Genomic DNA, 26,519 nt, shown 5'->3' on the forward strand with positions numbered 1-26,519 from the left:
AAGAACAACTTTTCACATAAAATACATATTTTGATTGAAACTAAAAATATTCAGCATTTTTGCATTTCTGTCTTTGCCCTTTTATGATATGCTAGTGAGTAATATGCATCAAATATTTCTCAAGAACTATAGCATTTTTCCATTGCTTTCCATTTTTGGTTCAGCAAGGTACACAGAAATTTGGGATCTTCAGTCGTCTTGTAAGTCTATGAGCAGAATAAGGACCTTTTGCTATTTTCTTGTTGAGAATCTGGCCCTTCCTTGTTTTGTATTCACAGCTTCTAGAAGCAAGAGGAGGGATGGGAGGGAGAAGGAGGGAAAGCGGGGGATGCAAATCTTTTTGTTGCAGATCCTGGGGTCTAAAACACTTCAGATCAAAAGATGGAAAATGTTGGTGCAGATGAGCCAAGCCAATTTTTTGGGATGACTTTTAGGGCCTTATCTGCCCAATTTTTTTTTTTCTTTGGCTTCTGTATTTTCTTGAGTCAGTGCAGCAAACGCATACCCTCTCAGCCAACAGACCTGACTATAATGGCGGTAAGACAAACAAAATAAGCCAAAAATGAAATTAATGACCTGTCACCCTAGACTTTCCTCAGTTGGGCAGGCAAAGCTAAACTGAGATGATGTATTTGGGGATGGTCCTGCTTTGAGAAGGGGTTTGGATTAGATGACCCCCTGAGGTCCCTTCCAACTCCAGTTTTCTATGCTTCTATGATTCAGTGATTAAACTGGACAAATAGACTGGGAGCCTTGTGGGAATGACAGTGGTGCATAGCTTTCTGCTGCTGTGTAGAAGACATGCAGAGGTCTAACTGCTGGTTGTTTCAAGGGGTACGCCGTGATTGCTGATCTTGTTTTTTCAGCTGCTGCTTGTGGCTAGATTTTTTTAAGACTATTTATAACATTGGGTTTTTTAATTACCTAACAGTGCATTGAGCTATGGACAAATAATTAATAAATAAATAAATAAAATGTCTTTTCCCCTGGAAACGAAACAAATTAACACTTATCTTTTAGTTTTTTTAACTTTTACAATATTTCGTGCCATCAGCATGCAACTCTGAAAGACATCTGAATATAAGACAAGTATTTGAAGTTCATGGCTTATGCATGTCCAAAGTGTAACTTGCTAGAAATATTCTCTATCTCTGACTGAGAACTGAAGGACTGGGAATAGTATAAACACAAGGAGGACTGGATCCATCTAGGAATAATTTGAAGTAGTGTTAAGAAGCACCGGGAGGGACTTTCCCCACTGAAATAGCTTGGAAATATTCTCTTTAGTAGTTTAAAATGCGTTACCTTAGTAGTTTAATATTGCTCTGCTGTGATTAAGACAGAATAGGAAGGGCTCACAAAAGTCCAGTCTGTTATGTAATGGATAGTGTAGAGGTCTTCAGATTTCCAGGTTCTAAACCTGAGGGTTCTCCAGGGAAGACGTATACAAGAATAGGAAAAAAATGCCGCACCATCGTTTCACACCTTACAGTTAGGGGCCTCTAAACCCTGAGGATGGGGAAAGCATTGAAAATATTTCTTTAGTAATATATAATTGTGGTATGAAGGATGGGAGAATGCATAGGGAAAGGACCTTTTCTTAACTGAAACTTTTGAGTTTACAGTTACCAGCTATACCTGTCTTTGTAGAAGTGTTGTATTGATTTACAAACATCCATCTGTTATGAGGCAAGGATGGTCTTTCCTAACGCAGGCTGTTTTCTGTCTCTGAGGTCATTAATGTATTCTGTTAATCATGCCGAGCAGTGCGGTTCTGGTGATACCCTGTTTGATTTATATCACAAAGTATGGTGGAATGGATAATAGAAAGAATGAAAAAATGCAACAGAATTATTAATATGAGAACAGGATGAAAAATGAATTTGTGGATTGAACACCACATTAGCAAGCAACTTTTTTTTTTATATCTTGTGTTGAATGGAAGATGGATGTGCCTAGGATAGTTCTTGTCTGATAAAACTAAACCATGATACCAGTATGGATCTATTCATCTGCCGCAGAGAAGCTCTTCTGGTTATTGTTACTGTACTGGGTAAGGGGGGGGGGGAAAAAAGAAAACACTTCATTTCTCACTGCTGTCATCACTCATCCTAATGAGGACAAGAAAGGTTACCCCTATGAGGAGCATGATGCTTTCATGTACTCTGAAACCCACCTGCTCACTACCTAATGAGAATGTAAGGTTTGGAGATACTGTGATCCTACTAGGTTATTCGTGAAATGTATAACACAAGAAATAACCATCAACTGCCTATTCAGTAACTGTGACTTTTTAAATTCAGACACTTCACAGTATCTACTCGAAATAAGTTTCTGGGATCCTTTGTTTTGCTGGTGTCAAGTATAATCAGTTATAACTATGTTTGTTGGGGGTTATTGGTCACTTTTGACTCAACAAACATATTTCAGCAATATAAAAATATAAATATGCACCTCAGCAAACACTAACGCAAATTTAGAATTTACAAGAACTGACAAAACAGGTTGTTTTTCAGAAAATATTAACTGGAAAGAGAACATTTGTAGCAAGTTACTTTTGAAATACATGTTGCGTAAATATCTGACAGTGTTCTTATATTCAGTGTGCAGATGTCTTTTGGAGTGGCATGTTGGGGACATGAAATAGTTAGTACAAAAGTCAAAGACACGTGTTGTTCTTTGCCGTTTCTAGGGGGAGTGCTGTTTTGTCTATTTTTTTGTATATGTCCATATCTGGATGTACTAGTAGCTAATTTAAATATGCAAAATTATGAATAGCTTACCAGATATCTAAACCACAATGGATTGTCCATATTGAAATCAACATTGTAATAACAAAAGTAACACCCACATTAACACCGAGTTCATTCCCTCTTCCTTAAAACATCTGAGAGAAAGATGGGCTTTGTGGGGCCTAGAAGAGTAACAAATCCAACTGTATCACACTAAGGCTTAAATTGAGTGGAAATCATCGTAGAAAGTATTTGATCCCACTTTTTTTGTGTCATTCCAGGGAGATGTTTGCTTGTGAATCTCTGGTGTTCAAAACTGCACACAATGAGAGAGGTAGATTTCAGATAGCCAATTTCCATTTAAGACTTTATAGATTAAAAATGCTACCTTGAATACCGGGGGTGATAGGCTCTCCTTGTGAAGTGTCACTTTATGCAGAATGTGGCCACTTGCTTATTAATTTCAATTTCAGGATGCTCTCACAGCATAGCCCTATGTCGAGTATGTTACAGTAGTGATAAAGATGCATTAGACTTTTCCTTTCAGATTAGAAAAAAAAAGGTCATATTCTTGTTTCCAGGCCAAGATTACTTTACTTTTCTCATGATATTCTATGTTAGCTCAGTAAATAAATGACCATTGCTGTGTGATTACAGTATGTTATGTTTTGCTCCAGAACCTGTTCTTAGTTACTCTTTAGTGGACTACAGAAGTGTTGCATAGGTGTAATTAAGACCACTATTGTGTAGCTGAAGGAATGTTTTATTAAATACCTTTCATCGTATTGAATACTACTTAGAACTTGTATTCATATAGCCTTCATTTTACTGTATACTTTAGTTGTTTAGTTATATTATATTTAGTTGTTTAGTTGTTTTTTAAAAACTCATTGAGTTGTAATATTAATTTATTTTGCTTTATCATTTTTGAAAAGTATGTAAAGGCTGAAATTTTCAAAGAGGATTAATGAGTCTGGGTGTCCAACTCCTAGTGAAAATCAATGGGATCTCTGTGTTAGCTCTATTCACAGTCCCCTGGGGACTGTTACATTTAGAAGTTTAAACATTTCATATAGCAAATTTGTACTTTGAAAACATCCTAGGGCTTGTCTTTTCACATTTGGTGAGGGAGAGTGGTCATTTATGATAGGATTATATTAATATCAATTTTAAAACATTTCAGAAATTGAAGATTGAGATGAAACTCAACTCTAAGTCTATACTTCTTCCGTTGTTGGGGTATTTGGTTCTAGGCGATAGTTCAAGACTGTTTGTATTACTATGAAGCCAGTCTGTGCTGTTGACTAATATTCTTAGAATTGGGGAAACATTCTATCATACTCTCTCAATAGCACATTGATATGTCTGTCCATAAACAGCTCTGTCAGTGAGTGGTAGAAGTCTGATATTGCAGAGTTAGAATATGATGATTTTGAATTTATGGGCCTCTAGTCTGATTTTTAAATTCTTGATCAATGGTTTGATTTCAGATTTGTCAGCTAAGAGTTTAGTTTACATCCAAAAAGAAGCATGCCCTCTCTTCCAGAATAAAAACTAAATTATTGCTCAGGGAGTTATTTTGGAATCTGACATAACAAAATACAGGCACGTGAGCTAGCTCTTCTACTAGAAAAAATGTAACTTTGTTAGTATAATACTCTATCTGGCTCTTGGCTCTCAGCAGGACTAACAAATGTTGAATTGGTTGTGCAGTATAAACCTGTAGGCCTGTGCAAAGCAACGAGTATTTGATTCAAATTTGGCCGATTTTTTTCAGAGGGACAGTGATTCGATTTGGTGATTCAACTCGCTGTCCCAATTCTATTTGGTTGATTCGAATCTGAAGATTTGGCCATAAACTAAACAGGCAGCTGTCTTCGACCACGCTGGACACAGCTGCCTCCAGCTGGTAAGTCTGTTGTGGTGGGCAGAGTGGGGAAGGAAGGAGCGGCGGAGGCACATACCCTCTTCCATGTCCTCCTGGACCAGCAGCATGCAGTGGCATGCAGTAGTGGAGTCCCCCTCCCTAAGTCCTGTCCCTCCCCCTCTGCCCCAGCTGGACAGCTTGTCCCAGCCGCGATCCTTCCCTCACTGTGGGGGCATTGATCTCCAATTTATTTCTTCTAAATTTAGCTGAAAATTACACTGACCAAACCCTTTTTCATGAGGAACTACAGGATTTAACGCTTATCAGGACAAATTAATCCCTGTCAAAATTCCACTAACTTCAACAGAGTTCCACCAGGGATGAATCTGAAACACTGCATATTTCACAACATACAACTGAGTAAAGGAATAGAGAGGTCAGAGATTTGGTGGCTTATAAGCCGTCCATAATTTCTTCAGAGGGTATCAGGTTCCTTTTTAGGATGTACAATCAGATGCGGTACAATGGAACTTTTGAGATTTGAGTCCTCTAAGTTGCCAAAGCTGCTGGAGCCCAATGTAGTTTCCATCTGTATTTTTTTTTTTTAAATTAATTTTGATTATAATCCAAACATTGGTGTTGAATGGTGTTAAAAAAACCTTTATTATAAAAATGTATATTCTGATGAAAAAAAATTATATTAATAACAGGGAAGCTACTGCAATATAGTGCTGTACCATTGCATGCTACAGAGATTTAACATTTTTCGTTTGACTTAATTTTTCTCCGTTACAAATTGTGCACCACTTTCACCTGTATATTTCTTATATCTTATTGATAAGCTTAAAATAGGATCCTTGAAAATTAATGATTTGACAAAAATGTTTCTCTTCCTAAAAGTAAATAAAAATTGCTCTAGCTTTTTATATATCCCTCCCCCCACCTGAGATTTAGCTGGTGGTGAAATGGTCAGTCAGTCAGGTGATCCCATCAACTGCTAATCAGCACTGAGACTAGATTGTCACCTTACGTTAAGAAGTAATCATTGAGAATTACAGTTGTATCAAAATTAAAAAAAAAAATACTGAAGATATAATCTATCATATTATTTCAGTTGTTATATCATTGTTTCTGGCCTGAGTCTCCTCATATATTGATGTAGGGCCTCAATCTTGCCTTAAGTATGTGATTAGCCTTTTTTTACATGGGATTTAATTCATAAAATTGTCTAAAATTACTTAAATTCTTTCCTTGAATTGAGATCCCTAGCAATCCCTAGTCCTCCTCTGAAGTCCAGGGATTGCTTTAACAAGTCAAATACATATATAAAGTCAAATACACAAGTAAGTGATTACAGGACTGAAAATTAAATAGGATGTAAATGTAGTGTTGTAGGGTTTGTTTTTTGTGCTCGACTCATATTTAAATGATTGCAGTTGACATCACTGAAACGGGAATCAAGTTAGTGATGATACTTTTGGTGTAAAACTAATGGTAAGTAAGACACAAATTGTTCTTTGGGTAAATTTATTTTTAAACTTGTGTTAAGTGCCAAAAGCTCCCAGTTGCACTAGGCAGTATTAAGAACAATTTATATTTCAGTTGCATCCTTTTCCTTTTTCTTTTTATAAAGCCAGTTGTTCAAAATGAATTTTAAGAAGGTGAACAAAAAGGGTTTTAAATTAAGGTTTTAAATATTTAGCTAAAGTTATGATGTATCCTTAAAATTAAAAAAAAAATGCTTTTTGGAGACTTTTTTTTAACATCTCAGGATGTGCACTATGATTTCTTTGTTTTTCTTGCAAGAGAAGATGAACATCACTGACACCTAAAACAGAGGATGGAACTGCATTTCTTGTGGTGATTTCAGTCTTAGTGATAATATCTGTTCTAGCAGGGGAAACAAAGTTCAAGTGCAAGTCTTGACCTGTAAATAAAAGAAAAATGGTTTTCAAATCATTATTTTAAAATGCATTTATGGTCTAATGCTTTTTAATGAGTTATTTTAATTGTTTATGTGATATTTTCATGAAGGAATTAAATAATGTGAAGCAATGTTTCATAACGTTTTCCTGTTCTAAAATTGAGTTGAGGCATGAGAGAGCTGTCTCAGTCTAGTGAATTTCTATCTTAACCATAATGGGGGCCCTGCTTATTTACATTTTTCAGGACTTTAGTATTGTCACTATCCAATCAGAGTTGTCTGTGGTTTCATTTTACACATTGTTTAAAAAGAAACATGGGCATATCTGTTAGAACCAGTTATATCTTTATTGTGCCTCGCACTACCTTCTATGGTTAGTGAGCACCACATATGTGCCCAGACACTTAGAGGGATAATCCCAGTTGTTCCTGAGTGCACCAGGAATATAAATCTCAAAAAGAGGGTGTAGCCTAGTTTCTTAGAGCATGATCAGTTTATTCCACAGACTGGTACAAAGAGGAAGAATAGGGTACAAGTTTCTTGCCTTCTCCTTTCTCTCTCTGTTGTTTGGAAATCTAGTTTGATCTCAAAGGTATTTTCCTTTTAGCATAACTTGGTCTAAGAAAGTGATCAGGAGTAGGCTTCTTACACATTTAGCTGGGGACTTGGACCAAAATTTTACTTTGCATATGTCATCTCTAGGTAACCCTCAGACATTAAGACCATAAGCCTTGACTAATTTTGTTCTGCCTCCTGGATGGTACTTCATTCACAGATTTTTTTTTTAACTACAAATTTTATCCTGCATGAGTAGGGTCAGCTGAGTGTATATACTGAGAAATTATTCAAGTAATAGCTCTCTAACTCCAAACCCATGTTCTATACAAATTCAATCCAAGTCTCTGAAAATTTTATCAGAAAAAAACTGTGACTAGTGAGTAGGGAGAGCCTTTTAGACCACCTGCCTTTTTAGATCAGCAAGCCAGTAGTTAGGACAAATGCCCAAGGAATAGAAAAGTTCTAGGACTCCCATCACCCAGAAAGGGTTTGAACATCTGTTTCCCAGTAAAGTCCCAGTTGTGGCTAAGAACACTCTTTGCCCTTCTGTTGAAGCTGAGTGAATGGCTCAGGAAGGTGTTCAGCAGCCCAGAAAAGAAGTTTTGGCTCCAGAATAGGAGGCAGCCTGATTGATATGCAGTGCATAATTCTAGTATTATAAAAGCGTCTGTCTGTCTGTCTGTCATGCTTTAATTGCACTCTAATTGGTTGTCTCAGCAGCCAATGAAAATGTTTACTAAAACATCCAATCAGAATGCTCTGCACAAACAGAAGTGCGAGTGGTGCTGCCTTCTCCCCATCCCTGCAGCCCCTCAGTCCCTGCTGTCATGGTGGTGCTGTCCCTCTGCCTCCAAAAACTAGGGCCACAGCAAAGAGACCAGTCCAACACTGCTGGCCTTGCCCCCCACCCCTGCTCTAGCCCCTCAGTTCCTGGTGTCATGGCAGCACCATCCCCACTATCTTGCAGCAGGGCTGGAGTGGTGGGGGTGAGGACAGTGGTACTGACCTTGCCCCCCTCCCCAGCCCTGCTGAGGGTGTGTGTGTGTGAACAAGCCTGGACCCAACCTGAGAGGGTGGAGTGGGGGGAACTGGGTGGGGGCGGGGCCAGATGCAGGGCTCTGTCCCCCACCTGCCCCATGATGGCTGGAGCAGATGAGGGGCACACAGAGCTGGATATGGGGGAGGCACGGGGCCAGAGGCAGAGCAGCAGCAGTGTGGAGCTTTTGGTTGTGCCACTCCTCCCCCTCCCCCCATCATTCTTGATGGGCAGTTGGCTAGTTAATATATATTTGCAGATGCTACCAAACTGAGTGGAGTTGCAGACACTTGGGAGGAGAGGACTAGGATTCAGAATGACATAGATGGTGAAATGGTCTGATATTAATTGGATGAAATTCAGTAAGGAGAAGAGCAAACTTCTGAATTGAGGCTAGAACAATCAAATGCTTAAATATGTATTGGGGAACAACTAGTTAAACTGAAGTACTGCTGAAAATGGCCTGGGTGTCAGAGTGGACAGCAAGCTGAACATGATTCAATAGTGTGTTCTTGTTGCAAAAAATCCAATAGCATACTAAAGTATATTAGAAGGAGTTTCTTCTGCAAGTCGGGAGAAGCAGTTCTTCCATTCTGTTCAGGAGTGATGAAGCCTTGCCTCGAGTACTGTTGTAGTTTTGAGTACTGCATCTCAAGAAAGATGTAGACAAATTGGAAAGAGTCCAGCTGAGTAACAAAAATGATTAGTGGTCTAGGACATATGATTTATAAGAAGAACTTGGAAGAACTGTCATTTTTTGTTTTTTTAGTCAAGACTGAGGTGGGATTTGAAAACAACCTTCAAAATACATGAAGGATAATTATAAAGATGATAGTAAAAGACTATTCCCTATGGCTGATGAGCAGTAACAGTCTTAAATTGCAAGAAAAATAGATTGGACAGATATGAGGAGGAACTTTTGATTTTTGAGTGTGACTAAGCACTGAAACACATTTATCTAGAGAAACCTGAGACAGGTCTGTTGTTGGAAGATTTTAAGAGCAGGTTAGCCAGACACCTGGATGAGATCTTACCTAGAAGAGGGACTTGGACTAAATGGCCCCTTTAGATAACTTTTAGCCCTATTTTTTATGAGTCTGAGTGAGATGTGCAGTGTCCTAGAAAACAAGAGTGTCCTAAGTTTTGGCCTCCTAACCCTATTTCCAATGCTGCTGACATATTTTGTCCAACGATTACTAATTTCAGAAATTACAGAAACTGTAGTTGGAGCAGGGGACAGAACCCTTACATATGAAATTGGCAAAGTAGAATTTTGCCTTTCAGCATTTCCAAAGAGCAGTCCAAGTCAACCAACTCCAGGCACTGCTTTACATGGAGAATAATCCTGGGAGCAGGGACTGGAACTTGGATTTCTTTTCACCTATGATAAATGCCACAGTCACTAGGCCATAACAACATGAATCCGTCTTCCAAGGATGCTTTGTACATTTTATATATAATATTAGATGGTCATAGGTCATAAAAATGAATGTAGTTGTAGGAACCATAATCCAGGACCCTTTTTCCATGTCCCCTAACATGGAATGTCTGTAAATACAAGGCTATGGAAGCATGCCTCCTTTTGCTTTTCATTCTGAACTGGCTGAAAAGTGTGTGTATACATCAGGATTTTAAAGTGTGTTTCATGGAAGATATCGTCTAATATGCAGGGGAATGTCCTAACAACCAGCCTATAGAATGGGTTAGGTGAGGGCACTCTCTACTACTCCTGTTGAAGGTGAACCAAAGGGCAGCCAAGTGTTATGGGGCCCTTGAATGTTGCTTTAAATTATCTTAGAATGAGGAGGGGCCTGGAACTTTCCTGAGTGAATGCTCTAATCACTAGGAAATTGAGCAGAAGGGCTAGGGACAGAAGTTACACATACACCAGTTTAAGTGATCAGAACTGGTTTAAACCTGTAAGAGAACAGAAGTAAAGTGCACATGAACCAGTTTCAAAATGGCTGAAACTGGTTTGAGATGAACCTAGCTGAATGTAGCATCAGACTTAACTGATTTAGGTCAAATCAGTTTATAAAACTTCTGTCCTTGACCCCTCCTTGTTCAAGTTAAATCGCAGTCCCCCCAGCATGCTATGCAGCCATGGGTTGGGCTGTGCTGTCTGCTCCAGAGAACAGGGCTGGCCCTGCCCCTCTGCTCCCTAGCTGGAGCAGTGAGGGCTGGCTCACTGGCATCACTGGTTGGCTTACTGCTCTCCTCCTCCCTGGCAAACCTCTGGCTGGGGCCAGAGAGGGGGGCGTTAAATTCACCTTCCCCTGAGTACAGAGCTGCCTTGTCCTGCTGGCTTAGTTAGTGCTGGCTACAACTGTGGACTACAAATCCCAGAGATTCCTGGAAACAGGAAGAGGAAGTGATGAGCAACCCTGGAGAGTCCTGCTGCTGTGATTGTGGACTGCAAATCCTAGACACCTGTGGGGCAGCAGGAATAAATGTTTCCGCTCCATCTGAGCCTTCAAGAGGCCGAGAAGCGATATAAATAAGCACACAGCCCATGCTGGCTACGTGGCAGAGAGCCATGCCCCAGCTTCTGGCTTGTGCCACTTCAGGCATGTGGCTGCATTTTCTGAATCAAAAGTGAATGTCTGTTCATTTGCTTATTGGTTCAATCTTTGCAGCTTAGATTAACCACCAAAGACTGAATCAACTCAGCCTCAGGTTTTTTGACTGTCTATACTTAGCCAATATAGATAGAGGCACTGTGCTGTTATTTTTGTTTTAGCTTTACTTGCATAGATATCACTGAATTATAAGGTCCTTACTGGAAGTCAAGAGTCAAACCTCGCTACATCAGAACTTAGACAGGAGTTAAGGTGTCTAAGTGATTGAACTGCATAATTTTTGATCATGTCCAGAAGTCTAGCTGTAGGCACTTGGGGGACTCAGCCTGAAAATGAAGGAGCTGTCTGAATTCAGGCACTACTGAGTCTTGCAACCTGGTAGAAATCTGATTTCCTCTCGCTGAAACCTTGAATTCCCCATGTCCATGGTCATGCTTTTTCATATACTTTAAGAAGATACGGGCTGGCCAGGGACTGAGCAGTGCCACCCAACACCCCGCACCGCCATTGCAATGCCTCTGACCCCATGGGCCACCCCATCCCTCCCTGCATCTGGCTCAGTGCGCACCCCCCCCACTCTGGCATCTCAGTCCCTGCCATTATGGGAGGGGGCGGGGGTGGAGGCCCACGTCCAGCCCTGACCTTGCTTCTCATCCATCTCTATTCCCGCTGACTTCCCCCTTTCCCCCTGCTGTGTTGAGTCTGGGCCCCGTTTCCCCTTCTCTCTGTCCCCCTCTGCCTCCAAGGAGCAGGGCCATGGAGGGGGCAAGGCTAGCACTGCTGCCTGTGCCCCCACACTCTGGCTGTGCTGGGGGACAGTGCCAGCATGACAGCAGGGACTGAGGGGCTGGAGTGGGGTGGGGGGCAAAGCCAGCAACACTGGCTTCACCCCCCTGCTCCAGCCCCTTAGTCCCCACTGTCATGGCAGCGCTATGACACCCCCGCTGCCCCCTCTGCCTTCAAGGATGAAGGTCCAAGGCCAGGGTACTGGCCTAGTCTCCCCATTCCAGCCCCTTAGTCCCTGCCACAGGGTGGCGCTTCTGTTTGTGCAGAGCACTCTGATTGGTTGTCTCAGGAGCCAATCACAATGCTTACTGAAACAACCAATCAGTATGAATAAAACATTACAGATGGACGGACAGACAGACAGACAAAGGCTTTTATAGTATTAGGATACTTTTCACATTCCAAAGAGGGAACCTCATAGATAAGACAGGCTCAGAGATCCAGCAGTCATTAATACACAATACATTTTTCTATTGCTAGCTGTTCTTTCTAAGCCTGGTAACCAAACTCTTGCCAGAGCAAGTGTGAGATTTCTCTTATCCTATCACAGACCTTAAATAAATTATCTCCCATGTAAGTATAAATGTATATGTACTTTTAATGGTCTCTTTTATAAGCGAACTGAAATGTCTTCAAGTGCTGAAATCTTTTTAGTTATGTTCTAATATTTAGTAACTATAGTGCTAATAAAAGCCTCGGCACTCCAAGGTGGTACCTAAATGGCTTTTTCTCCCACTGAACAAAATATCTGTGTATGTATCTGGCTGCAGATAAGGTTTCCATAGTAGCATTTCAAACCAAAATATCCAGTGTTTTATACAAACCTGCTTTCCTATGTGGCCATCCGTATATTGTACTATAACATATCTTTGTATGAGACTTTAATGAACACAGCTGATTGGCCCAGAATAATTAATTCTTTCATGGGTGAAGTGAGAAGGACCTATCCAGAACCTTTGTGAATGAGGAGATGATATGCTTTCTTAAAACCAGTGATTGTTGTATAATTTGAAAAAGGACTTAATTTTTTATGTATCTACATGGATTCTGAAATCTTCTAAAGTCTTCCCTCAAAAGATATATCCCTGGGCTGACATTCTGACAGTCCCTTTATGGTTGTTTCCAGGGACTGGGCCTCCAAACTCAGCCTTTCTTTCCACCTTTAAATGTTTTTCAGAGTGGAAAAATATCAGTTTGTCCAGTGTCAAGTCCCCCAGTGGACTCTCCTGTACGTACTTGGTGCCATCTCATGCATATCTTCAGGAATTAGCCATTTCAGTCTCTATAGAAAAAGAAGAAATTATTACATCTCTACATTAAGGGGGCAAGGGGAAATTCAAGAAGTTTCTATCCTTTCAGTCCGATATCTATAATAACCTCAAAAATTCATAGCATCATCCTGTTGCCAAGCAACAAATAATACAAACTAGATGTCGTTTCTCTAGGTAGGTATATTATGTGTAGCTGTTTCTTTTTTTTTCACAAAATCTTCATCCCCTATACTCCTGGATATCATGGGGTATGCCTGTGCTGCTTCTGACACACTTGGGAGAGCTGCTGAGAAGCTTGCCTTGCCCACCCACTCTAAATCCACATACACCAAATGCAGAAATGAGGCACTGAAGTCACCCTGCAGGCACCCCCTGTCTCGGCTCATAAGATCTTTGTCTACAATGTGCTTGAGAGCAGAGATATCCTTTGAGGTGCTGTATAATACATTTCTTCAGGCTCTTGCTGTCAGTCAGTCTGGCTTTAGGCACCGCGTACTTGGAGATGAAGTATCTCAATGCAGGGTCTAATATGGTCTGTTCTGGGGAAGTAGTTTTCACTTTTGGATGGTTATTCATAGCATCATATTTTGAATCTTCTTGTTTTTTTGTTTAACAAGGACTTGTAACTGTATCATCTGTCCTTATAGCAGCCAAGAGAGAGAGAATTAATTTGTGAAGAGTTATTTTCTGTTACTTGATTAGACTTCGGCAGGTTCTACCCCTCCAGTTTTTACAGTGTTTTCAGTGATGGTTTTCAGTGTAGTTGTATAGGAGGGATTCCTAGTTAAAAAAAAGAGAGATGCCTAATTTCACATTGGAAGCTACCAAAGTGGAGACTGGTAGAATAGGAGGAATTCTGGGGGTACCAGAGAAATTCTTGTAATAGGATTGTATGAAAAAGTATAAGCCTACCATCTGTCAGGCATAACTGAGTAACAGTCAACTAGTTTTATAAAAAATCCCTTTATACTCTACTCTTTTTATCCCATCTTAATTTTTACCCCGTTTTGTTCTTTACATGCATGCTGTTCTGAAACTGTTAAACATATAATGAAGAACAGCACTAATTTGTAATATTAGTAACTTGCTTTGAATTATACTTGGCTTAATAAATGTATATTTCTCCATATCGTATCCGTCATGGATGAAAATGTTACGGATATGGATGAATGAAATCCATTCACTGGTTTGTGGACATAAAGTGCTCCACGAATGCACGTGTGCCAGAGTATTTAACTTTACATTTAGATGTCTGAATTAGCTGAAAAATGTGAGAGTAAATCAGGATTTTAAAAAATGTCTTATTGAATAAACTATCAAAAACTTTGTTACTTTCTATTTTCTGAAAAGTTTATTTTTCCTATAGTAGAGAAGGTAGTGTGAACCACTTTTTTATATTTGACTTAGTATTTTGTATTTGACTAAAATGCACCTGGAAGCTATAGATAATCTGGACCAAACTACTATACTTACTGAAATATAAGATGATCCCTACCCAATAATTATATTCAATATATCGACATTTTATAACTGTTATAATTTTCCACGTATAGAATGTAGTATTGGATGTTTGCATTTAATTTGTTCCCTTCCCACTGCTACAGCAGGGAAAATAAATTTGGGTTGTCAGGTGGTACCCTTGCCCTCTGCAGCACCTGTGTTTTCTCCCTGCAGACCCTTCTTCCCCTTACTGTCAGACCCTGCTCTCCCTGAGCACGTGGAAGCAAAGGACAAGTTTGGTAAAACTGACTTTGAAAGAAACATGTAGGAAAGAAACATATAGGCAAATTACTACAGGCGCCCATGGACTTAGTTCATCCATAATTGATGCATCTTACCTTTTTTAGCACAGATACACCATAAACACACTTTTAAGCAGCACTTTGGTATCTACTTATAGGGCAAATTATGTGCTCCTGCTTTTTATCAGATAGTTCACTGGACTGGGCCCCATCAGAGTCAACAGTATTTCAAACCATGGTGTCCCTATAGCTCAGTACTGCTCAGTAGATGTGGGTGGCTGTGGAGAGTGGGAGTGGAGAGGAAGTTGAAGTGTATGCTGTGTGTTGGCTCATGAGTTGAAAGAGCCTGAGCTGGGTGGGGAGAGGAGTAGGGCTGAGCACTGTGGGTGCTACCACATATTTTATTCAGATGCGCTCCACAACCATATATTGTATTCAGATGGGCTCTACTAACCTGTCCTTGTGGTAGGTTCCTATCAGTATATTAGCTCAGTATAGGCCATATTTTTCATAGTTATGCTCGATGTTGTCTGTATTTAATCAACTTAATAGTTAGTTCCTATTATTGAGGACATGCTGCTTTTGGCATCAGTTTAGTGTTAGGCTATTTATTTATTGCTTTGTCTATAAATGTGAGATGAGGAGCTTTTCTCTTCATGCTGATTTGGGGAGATGTGGGTGGATCTCGTCTTGTATTTGAGTAAATATGGTATTAGCCTCTGTAATTGCAGTGGTATTTGCATTGCATTTTGTTGTGAATGGCCTTACTGAGCCTGTACAAGGTGGATAGCCAGAACCTCCTCGTGCCTCTTATACTTTCCCTCTTGGTCACAGTTTCTGACTTGTCATAAAGAAAGAGACTGCCAGATACAACTGTGAGCAGGTACAGCTGCCTATCCAGCTGCTACAAACTGTACCTTTATAAAAGGGCGGTTTCCTTGTGATGCTGAAAGATTATGGGGAGACAGCCTTCCTTAAACATAGGAGAGATATTTGGTGAACAGTTACAGCAATAATAACAATAGATATCCGAGTTAGGTAGGATAAGCTTTTGTAGGCAATGGCCGTGAAAGATTACATTTTTCTGAATCAGTCAGTCTCTGAGGTTCCCCCCTGTGTCCTGTCTTCTGCTTGAGGATAGTATACAAAACTACTGGGAACAGAATAAAGTTTCTATGTTGCCCTGCATCCAACACAGTGGCTTCAAACTACAGGAGATGAACAGCTGGTATAGAAAGGTACATTTCCCAGTTTAGATTAAACCATGCCTCATTTAGGACCTTTTCTTGTAAAAGTGTGATATCATATTAACAGTGGCAGAAAACAGTAGTCCAGATTTTGATGCAGTTGGTCTCCTAAATGCATAAAATATTTGACAGTTTGCATGTGTACATTGCAATCTCTTTAGGTTCTTAAATCATACCCATCACCTAAAGATCTTCCATCAGCATGTTAAGTGATTTGATTACTATCTATCACATGGAGTTCTGTATTTTTCTTTCTTTCACCAATGTAATATTGAGGTATGGGTTTTGTTCCTTTGTTTTAAACTATACATTTAATTTTTTACTGTGTGTATACTACAAGTGGGGCCACTAGAGCTGCCTTTTATTAAGATTGCCTGACATTCACCATTGTTCTGAGATCCTTATAACTTTACCAGCTTTTAAACCTTCAAATGGCAATTTTCTGTTTAGTGTCTACCTCAGCCTTTTCTAAAAAAAAGTTCTCTTGGATAAAGGACTTGAAACTTGGCTGGGGCTTGGCTTTTTTGTCAGGGATAAGCCTTTTGCCATTCCTGGGAGCGCCTATGCAAATGTAGCCAAGTAATTAACTTTCATGTAATTGTAGTTCATGCATTCAAAGTTGCTAGGTAAACATTACAGTCCGTCCTCTTACAGCAGCTAGTATAGACCAGACTTTGCGTTCACTATCCTCATGTCATTCAGGACTACAAGATCAAAATCAAACTTTTCCCTGTAATGACTGCTCTCAGTTGTTTTATGTTAGCTTGCAGATTCACTGGATCTGGCCTGTGTGTTTATATCGCAGACTACAGTGTAGTGGCTCCTGAGTTAGTTAGTTTTAAATATAAAACTCAGTTAGGACTCCTGGATATACAAGTCCATACAAAGCTCTATACTATTATAGCTATATTGCTAACAGTATCCAGGCTTGCTAGTTTAATGTAGACACATCTTCTACAATGCAGTCTGCATATATCCTGAGAGTGAGGCATCTTTCCTGTTCTTTCAGTGGCCTTTCCTCTCCCATATGCACATGTGCATGATGGAGAAGCCATCCATTTGAGTAAAATGTAGATGGGACAAAAGCTGGACTTTGGGAAGGAAAAGTAATAGATTGAGACGAGGTGTTTAGTGAGATTCAAGACAATTCCAATACACAAGGCCTAAGTATAGATAGTCAAAAAGCCCAAGGCTGAATCAATTCAGTCTTCTCAGGTTAGTCTAAGCTGTGTAGGAACTTGATATAAGCAAGTGAACAGACATTCACGATTCATTCTGGAAATGCAGTTACATGTCTGCAGTGGTTTGGGCTAGAACCTGGGAGGGGTGCTATAGCATGCCTCCCTGCCAAACTGGAGCAGACAGCTTGGGCCAAAGCTAGCCCACCCTCCCTGCAAGGGGTGGGGGTAGGGATATGTTATGAGTCAGGTGCAAAGCATTCTGGGATGCTGAGGGGCTGTGAGTGAACTTGAATCTGGAGGGGATCTGGGACAGAAGTTCAATAATGTGATTTAACCAAAATCAGTTAAACCTGCATGGATGTATCAGACTTATCTTAAACCAGTTTTGGCCATTTTGAAAGTGGTTTATATGCACTGAACTTCTGTTGCGTTACAGATCTGAACTGTTTTCTGATTACTTTGTATTGATTTGTGTCTAATTTCTGTTAGCCTAGGAGAGTGAATTAAAGCTCTGAAGGCAAGCTTATTTCTGTCAATTTATAACTTCTGAGTGCATGATTTCTGAAACCTTAATATAGTTTTTCAGTGTGTATGTGTGCATGTGCATCTGTCTGTAAGTTATGATGCATAGCTTTATTATTCATGCTATATCAGGCTGTTTTCTTCAATCAGTAGATGAGGAGGTTTTATATGGTCCTTAGCATAGTTTTTTGCATAGTTGGAGCTTTTGCATAGTTTGTTCCACATCATCAGATTTGAGGTCCTGAATTCAGCAGGCTCCTCCTAGTCTGAAATCTTTTTTAACACCTGTTGGAATTCTGTGCACAGAAGATTTGGAAGATTAGGTGTAAAGAATAAAATCAAGGCCAATGGTAAATGGTTGACATGAAATACTTTTTTTCATTTTGGACTTGGGTTACATTGAATCATAAGTGAATTGTAAAATCCCCAGCTATTTTTTTTTTTTTACATGTACTTAGTATGTTTGATAGAAAGCAGAAAGTAATAAGCATACATGAAAAAGAGTTTGAAAGTGAGTTTGTCTTTTAAACAATTAGTGCCTGTACAGTTTGTGCTAAAAAACCTGAAGACTGTATTTGAACAATTTTTTTTTAATTATTCATTTTTAATTTGATTTTTAAATACTTGTATTTAAAGATCCGAAATTTCATTTCTTATTATTACCTAATCTAATTTTGTATTAACTAGAATGAAAAGTCTTTTTTCATATAATGGATTTATAAAATATTTTCACATTTTGCAAGTAATATTAATTATTTTACAAAATATAATTAGCATTAACATTATTTAAGAAATTGCTCTAGTGCTGAATTATTCTTGACTTTGCTAACGTGAAGTAGCCTTTTGAGTATTTTTTTAATATTATCACTATTTCCAAAATGGGTTTATTAGTTTTAGCCAGAGGTCATATTATTAAAACAAATAACACATTAAAATACAATTTGAGTTTTTATTATATTTTTTCTTGGCTTCTACTTTTCTCTCATCTCAGTGAGATAATTGAGAAGCAAATTTATAAGATACATTTTATAGTATTACTGTTTCTTTTTAAAACTTCAATTTTTTTCATGCAATGGATTTTTAGAAATGCTTTAATAATGTTATTTGTTTATTAAAGTTGTACTTTTTTTCAGCTCAATTGTTAAGTGTACAAAAATACAGTAAGAATATATAAACTATGATCTTACAAACTGGAAAGATAGATTGTTTTCCAGTTTTGTGGAGGGGGAACTGAGGTGTACAAAAATCAAGGATTACATTTTCAGAGACTTTGGGGTGAGGTTTTTAAGTACTCAACATTCATAAATTAGGGCTAGATTTGCAAAAGTGTTTAGCAACTACTCTGGGATAAATTTTCAAAAGCACCTAAGTGACCTTAGCATGAAAACTCTTATAGGCTTTCAATGATGCTTATAAATTGATTTCTTTTCAAGAGCTCAGCATGCATCTGGACCCAGTTGTAGGAAATGAACTCTTTTGAAATGTCGCCTTATAATTTGCCCAGGGTCCCAAAAGAACCTGTCAAGGATGACTGTATCAGCAGCATCCCCCCCAAAATTTGTGAAATTGCCATTAGAGTAAGACACTTTAAGGAATGTATGATAATTATATATCTGTTATCAGCTTAGTTGTTTGCCTGTTTCATTTTGGAAAGATTCTGTTTTTCTTACTACTGAAGTTCATTTAATACCTCTAGTTTTGCTACTGATCATAATATATATATAAATAAATAAATGCCTTAGTATGTCTGTCTGTAACCTTTTATTCACAATCTGATTGGTTGTCCAAGACAACCAATCAGAGTGCTCCAAGAGGATTTGGGACAGGACATGGTGACCAGAGCATGGCCATGATGGTGGGGGCGGAGTGGACAGAGCTGGGGCAGGGGTGAGTCCAGTGGCACTGGTCTCACCCCCCTTCCCTACTCCTTGCAGATATCAGCATGAGGTGGGCCCAGACCCAAAGCAGCAGGGTGGGGAGGAGGGAGTAGGCCTGGGCCTGCTGTGGCAGTGGGAGGAGGGGAGGAGAAGGCCTGATGAGCAGGGGGGGTGGGAGTAGACATGGGGCTCCTTCCCCACCTGCCCCCACCCCTCCTCCCTAGAGGCAGTGGCCATGGATCCAGGGGGGCTAGGCCAGCACCACTGGCCCTGCCCCCTTGCTGCCTAGAATCAGCGACTCCCTGGAGGCTCCATCCCATCCCCACACCCCCCATCATTCTTGACAATTAGCTAGTGCAATCATAATAATACAAATTAAGAGTAGGACACTTAGCTGAGCATTTATTTTGGTAAGCTGCTTGCTAGAATAGAACACATTTTTCAGTAACCTTAAAATAAAACAAGTTCATAGCAGCATGTAATAAAGTTCTAACAAGATGGAAGTGCAGGCATGTTTGGGATTGGTGAGCTTGCTCCGTTTGGTGTCCAGTAGTCTTCCCTGAACCTTCATTTTGACTTTGTTAAAATCATGTAAAATTGAACAATTCCTTTTGGTTCTTGCATGAACTATAGGGTATGTTCACGGCTTCAGAGGTTCAGCCTGAAAGCTGCAGGGAATGTTAGGATCCTGCTATGCTGTCTTTGGTAGGTAGATTGTCATGATTGTGGGGTTAAAATATATTAGGTATTTTAACGTTAAATTCAATGGTTTGTCAGACATTTTCAGAAAGAAAAGGAAAACGAAGAAAAGGATAGCAATTTAAGTGAATGTTTATTTTTTTCCTTGTAGTTTAGGTGATACTGCAGATGAATATATTACTTTTATAGAATTTATAAAGAATTCTGAAAACTAATTCATTGGCAGAACAAAATAAAAAAAAATGGGTATGCATTAGAGAACAAAAAAAACCAGAGTACAGCAAAGATGTTGGAGGTCAGAACTTGATTGGTATGGGTAGATTTAAATTTTAGGATTAAATGGGTTTTATTGCTACACCCATTATCCTCATTAGTATTAGATTTCTGTGATACTGGAGCCTCTTCTGTCTTTGACAGATGAGCTGAATTTTTGGTAGAATTAGTGTAGAAAGTTTGAGTTTTGGAAATCAATTTATACCCGCTTTATTAGCTGATTCATTTGTAGTTTATAGAAAAGTAAGCTGAGAAGGCTTAAATCCCTGAACACAGCTGTGAGTGCTACGTTCCATGGTGCATTCCAAAACAATTATGCATATGGATTTGAGTTCTAATAGTCATTTGCCTAAAGAACTATGCATATGTAACTGGAACAGGAAGTGCAAAATGACACCTAAGTACAATTCATTTGGAGAGAGACTTCTCGCAACGGCTCTGTTTATAACACATACTCTGTTAGAAGTCATGGATGCAACTACATTATACCCTTTACAAACATTCTTTTAAAATGTCCCTACAAAATATTAGACTTCCAAATTGGGTGGTATAATGAATGAAGTGTTGTACCTTGGAAGTCTCTTTAGTACTTTATACTTTTTTTGCTTTTTTTTAACTAATTTTTGAAAAGTGGGGCAACACTATAACAAGTGTATGTGGTGATTTTAAATACTCTGTGCCAGGGGTGCTTGAACCCTGGTTTGAACCAGATCTGGCCCCTAGCACTGTCATCCAGTCTGGGGGGGAGCCCTAGGCCAAAGGTGCTAGATTGGGTACCAGTTCTCTGCCTATGGGGCTGAGCAGGGACACTGCCAGATCTCGGGGCCCAATCCTGGTGCATGGGGTGCTGGTTGGTCTCAGGGGCCACCCTTGGTGCATGGGCTTGAAATGGTGGGGCTTGATCTGGCCACTGTGCCACTTATCTGGCCTGCAGTGTTAGAAGCTTGAGCACCTTCCTCTATATGTATTTCAGCTCATTTCACTCAGATAACTGTTAGCTGAGTGTTGCTTATGACTTTTGTCAGTATTGGCCAACTGGCATTATTCAAATTGATTTATGAATCTAACAGGAGTAAACACTAAGCAAGGCAGAAGGTAGTTAAGATCAGTGTCTTGTGTATAAATCTTCATAACCATGTAGAGTTCCTGCATTTTTCTCTTTTATTAGTAAGTATAGCTGTAGTAAAGGGAAATCCTTGCATTGTTTAACTATTTTTTCTTTAGTTGTGTTGTTTTTATTGATTTGAAAAAGAGAGAAAATTCTTGGATCCCTAATAATCCCAAATTCCTCCATGTATTGAATGTTTTATCTCTTTGCCAGTTCAGATGTTTTGGCACAGCATAAGCTTTGTTTTCTTTAGACTAATAATGAAAGCGGTGTCTGGACATTTAAGTGCTGATATATTAATAAGTAGACAATTAGTATTGTCATTTAGGAATATGTGTAAGGTAAGGATGTCTGTGACCTTGGTATGTGGATGATATTAAATCTCCTCTCTGGTGACTGAGTTGGTGCAGTTGATACCTTTAGTTGCTGCCTAACAGAAATTAGAATCTGACAATGGAAACATTGGCTGGTGAGATCTTTTTCATGATGAAACTTCTTGCTTCATATCTAGAATCTCATCACTGGAAAAAAAAATCTCTGTGTCCTATAAATTGATTGCTGTTGCTGGAACTGATTACAGGCGACAGTAATGATAGTGCTTTGTGTGTGAATTGATGGTTGTTGGTGGTACTGTGTGAGAGAGAAAAACATTGAATAAGAAATAAAAGATGACAAGATTATATTAAGTTCCTCCATCATCACCTTGGCTATGATTTCATGATTGATTTGTGACCTCCTCACCTATTTGCTTCTTAATGTAAATTGTAAGATCATCAGTATTCTGGATCTAATTTTACTGAAGAAGCCGAAGCCAGTTGTCACAAGCAGATGCTGAAGGGGCAGCGTAGCTTCTGGAAAGAAGGGAGTAGAAAGGGAAAGGATCCATATACTCCAGAAACCTTGCCTTAAATAAATAAATAACCAAAAAATGAAGGAAGGGAATGGAAGATGAGTTGTTGGATGGCTTCAGAAATAATATAAATGCATTAAATATCAAATGCTTTCAAAGTGGCAGAAAATATGTATTTATAATTCTCTTATTCTTTATTAAGAAGCACATCAGAAAATGGAACAATTAGCTTAATAAATCTCTAGAAAACATTTTTCCAAAAGTTTTTTAAAAATTAACCTTTTGTCAAACTTTGCTCTAATACTAGTTGGCTACAAGTTTTAGGTACCACCATCCCAGTTAGGAACTTTTATGAGACATTTATTCCAATATTAAGTTATGGATATTTTCATCACTGAGATTCAATTTACCCCTAATTAAAGAATCGTGCACACACATGTGTATGCGCACACTAAATAGTTAATATCCCCAAAAATATGGTTTTGGAATGCTGAAATATTAATTCGGTTAGAATTTGTAAATAGCCTCAGATAAAAGAAAAAAATTAGGGAAAATATTTTAGATAAGGTAGAACCTTTTTTCCCCCCTTTTCAAATGAAAAGTTTTTGCGTTATTGTTTTGAAATTTGCATTTTAATTGCTAAATTAATTAAATTTTAAAAGAGTTACAATTACCAAAGCAGAATGAAATATTTTGTTTTGGATTGAATGAAGTATTCCAAGTTAACTTGAAACAACTTCTTTCAGATTTTAATTTTGCTGGAAAAATAAATTCCTTTTATGGTTAACCTGAACTAAATTTTATTTTATATTTGCTTTTCAACCACTGAATAATAAAAGAGTCTTATTTACACAAGTCTACTTAAGAGGTGTTACCCAATATTTGTCACAGAGTTTATATAGCAATGATCATATTTGATTTCTGAGCTGCTGCTGACTGTAGCCAGGAATGCATTTTATCATTTGCAGTGGAAAAAAAGAGTACTTTTGTCACCTCCATCATGGCTTATTCCAGCATGTTCTTCTAGGTTTGGTTCCAGAGTTCCATCAGAAATTGCAGGTAGCATTTTATGCTGGACCTATTTTAAGCAACATTTTAAATGGTAAGAGAAGAATGACACATGAGTTTGGACGAACTGCAGTTATTAAAGGCAGAGGAGAGATGTGCAAGCCTGGATTTAGTAAGTCTTCAAAAACAAAAAGCATTGTTATGAAGAGGATGGCAATCATAGTCTATGTCCACTGGGGACAGGAGAAGAAAATGTGCTTAAATTGTAACTGGAAATTTAGGTTAGATATTAGGAGGAGCTTCCTGTGAAGGTTAATTACCAGGCCAGATTAACAAGTCTCTTTCACTGGAAGTTTTTAAACACTTGTTTGACAAATAATTGTATGGAATACCTTTAGAAATGGATGATCCTGCCAAGAGGAAGGGAATTGGAGTAGATGACCTTCTATTGTCCATTTAGCCCTATTTTCAATTATTGTATTGTGTTAACAGTATACCATGCAATCATACTACATTGATGAGGCTGTACAGGTTGAATGTCACTGAAATATTTGTCTTTTTTTTAAAGCTAAAAGGCATTTAAATGTGTTTCTCATTACAAATGTATGTTCAGAGATTTTGCATATTCAAATATTTTTAAGTGTTTTTTAGAAGTACATCATATGCCTATCTTCTTACAGTAATTCTATGAAACCACTGCATATGCATTATTGTGCACATTAATAATATGTTAACAAGTAAGTTACATATTTTGATATTTTCTGCTCCTGTAGTGTCACTACATGCAGAGCTGTGACTTAAACATGTAAAAACCACAAAATGATTATATGCAACAGTCCTTGAATTTTAATGTATGATGTTAGGTAATGTACATCATCTAATTCTTATCTACATTGTGGAAAAAAACGGGTAACTTCTAACCACAGGTATCTTTTGAATATAAAATTGCATGAGTGTATATATGCATATTGTTATAAGAGTGTTGCATGAATGAGCCTTGTAATTTTAGAATTTGTTGACTTAATAGGATCAAGTGCATAATTACATCGACTGCCCTTACTTACATTGAGTAATACTTTACTCTGAGAGGTGATTATGGGGAAACACGATGCGACTCAGGAAGAGTGAAGGCATATTTGGGCACAGGTTTTGCAAACTGTATTGACACTTGTATGGGTAAAATCTTTGTGACTACAATTGCAATTTAATCACTTGTTAGAATACAACTAGCTACACTGTAGTTTTCCTATAATTGTGCATTCATTTTGTTATAGCTAACCCCTATCTTTTGGTCTCCTTTCCTTCTGCATAAACCAGGAAGTCAGTCTCTAGTATTCAAGAAATCTCTGGGAGCATCAGCCAGATAATGTGCTGACTTGTTTCCAGAAAAGAGTAGATTTTATGGGTTAAGGAATCAGCATTTTATCTAGTGAAGTGTTTACTTGATCATATTGTTCCTGATTAGAGGAGTGGAGAAGTGTGTTCCTTTTAACTTCTTGTATAAAAACCAGGCTTATGGTACTTGGCTTGTAGTAATATGTGAATTTGTCAGCATTTTTATTCATCAGGAGAAGACAGTCTGGCAAAACAGACAGGCCAAAGTCTTCATTTTTTTAACCACACATTCGCACATGCTTTGAGTGGACAGTCCCATAGGTATTGTCGTTTATCTGTTTTCCTTTCAAATCTGAATTATTGTATCCTTGCCTCATCAGTTTTTTTTTTTATTTGAACAAAGTTGAAAATGTTCCTTTTGGCAGTTCTTTTCACTCCAATCACGATAACAAAATAAAATGAGATATACTGGCTAAAACTGAGTGAACAAGTAATAGTCTATAAGGGCACGATTCTCTAAGGCTGTAAGGACAGCAAGGATGGCCAGCTAGTGGCCTGCAAAAACCTAATCTGTGGCCTGCGGATTTCCACCCTGCTGCTGGTGCTTCCCTGTTGTTTTGGCTGCAGGAGGAGGCTGGGGCTTCTCTTTTAGCTCCTGTTTCTTATGCCTGCCTGAAGAGGGTGCAGCACACAGAAGCATATGGCTAATGAGTTGGGGGGAAGTTGAGGGACACCCATGCTTATGTATAGTGGAGAAGCTTCCTGGGTACACATTGGTGCACATGGAGGGGGCTGTCTGCCCACCCATGTGGTGGTGGGGAGGTGCCTGTGTGAGCAGCTGAACAGGGAGGAGGGCTGCCCATGCTCACTGCAGCAATGGAGGCAGGGTTCTGGGCTTTTACTGTTGTGGCCTATGCGGGGTGCAGCCCTCAGCCACTGGGAAGTTTGGACAGCCCAGTTTTATAAGTAAGAACATACCAAAATTTTGATTTTTACCATTTTAGCAGAAACTGCAATGTCAGGCTTTCTCCATGAAAAAGTATGGGGCCCATGAAAAATGTGAAATTGCAGAGCTGGAGTGGGGGAAGAAAGCTGCAAAAGCAGAAAATGGTGGGAAGCCCTGGTGTCCTGAAGCATAGGGGTGGGGAGGGAGGGGAAGAGGGAACAAATTGAAGTAGGCTTAGCCTAGGAATGGTAGTAGAGAGGAAGGCAGAGGTAGCTGCACCCCCCCCCACCTCCATTCCACTCCCTGTCATTTTGTATAACCTCACCCCCTTCCATAGCCTAGTCCTTCATTTGCATAATCCCACACTCCCACTTCTTTCCCCACCTCTTGTTCCACCATTTTCATAACCTCAGCCATGTTCCATTCCCAGTTCCTCTCCTTTGGGAATCACTGCACCTCCCTCCCTCCTCATTCCATTATTTGCATAGCCCTGCTCCACTCCTCCCCTTTCTGCCTTCCCACCTTTCCCTGTTTCTCTGCTTGCCAGTACATTTGTTTGTTTGTCTGTTTGTTTTCTTTATTTTTCTAGTTAGCTGCTTGGGGATGACTTGAAACTACAGCTTAAATACCTTGCTTAACAATCCACCTATTAAATGTGGAAACAATCCACCTATTAAATGTGGATTAATAGCTCCCCTGGACTTAATGACGGTAATTAATCTGTGGTTTTGGGCTTTGTGGCAATCTGTGTGGAGGGGCTGGACTACCAAGTCTCCTTGGCCAGTCAGAGGCTGCCATGCTTACCCCACAAAAATGGCTTCCCAGCTCATGGTTTGCCCATGAAATTGGCTGGCAGCCACCTCAAATTTGGTAGGTCTCTAGCTATAAGGGTTTCCATTGCCTGAATGGAAGTGAAAAGCCCTCAGCTTCATGCAAAGCCTGATGCCTGAGACTATTTCTAACATCTTTGGAAGATGA

At 39.1% G+C, this 26,519-nt stretch overlaps 1 protein-coding gene across 7 annotated transcripts in view; it reads left to right on the plus strand.

Moving 5' to 3' along the window:
* Positions 1 to 26,519, plus strand: part of TENM2 (teneurin transmembrane protein 2) — a 1,200,689-nt gene that overhangs the window by 37,472 nt on the left and 1,136,698 nt on the right. For 5 of the 7 annotated variants that reach the window (XM_090064278.1, XM_090064281.1, XM_090064282.1 and 2 more), the window contains exon 1: positions 4,522 to 4,641. The exons of the other annotated variants lie outside the window; for them this stretch is intronic. The gene's annotated coding sequence lies outside the window, so the exon portion shown is untranslated. Of the gene's footprint in view, positions 1 to 4,521; positions 4,642 to 26,519 lie in introns of those variants that run through there. 7 annotated transcript variants of the gene reach the window in all.

Source organism: Crocodylus siamensis, chromosome 10, assembly GCF_052110815.1.
Source record: "Crocodylus siamensis isolate JL-2025a chromosome 10, ASM5211081v1, whole genome shotgun sequence".
Lineage (NCBI taxonomy): Eukaryota > Metazoa > Chordata > Crocodylia > Crocodylidae > Crocodylus > Crocodylus siamensis.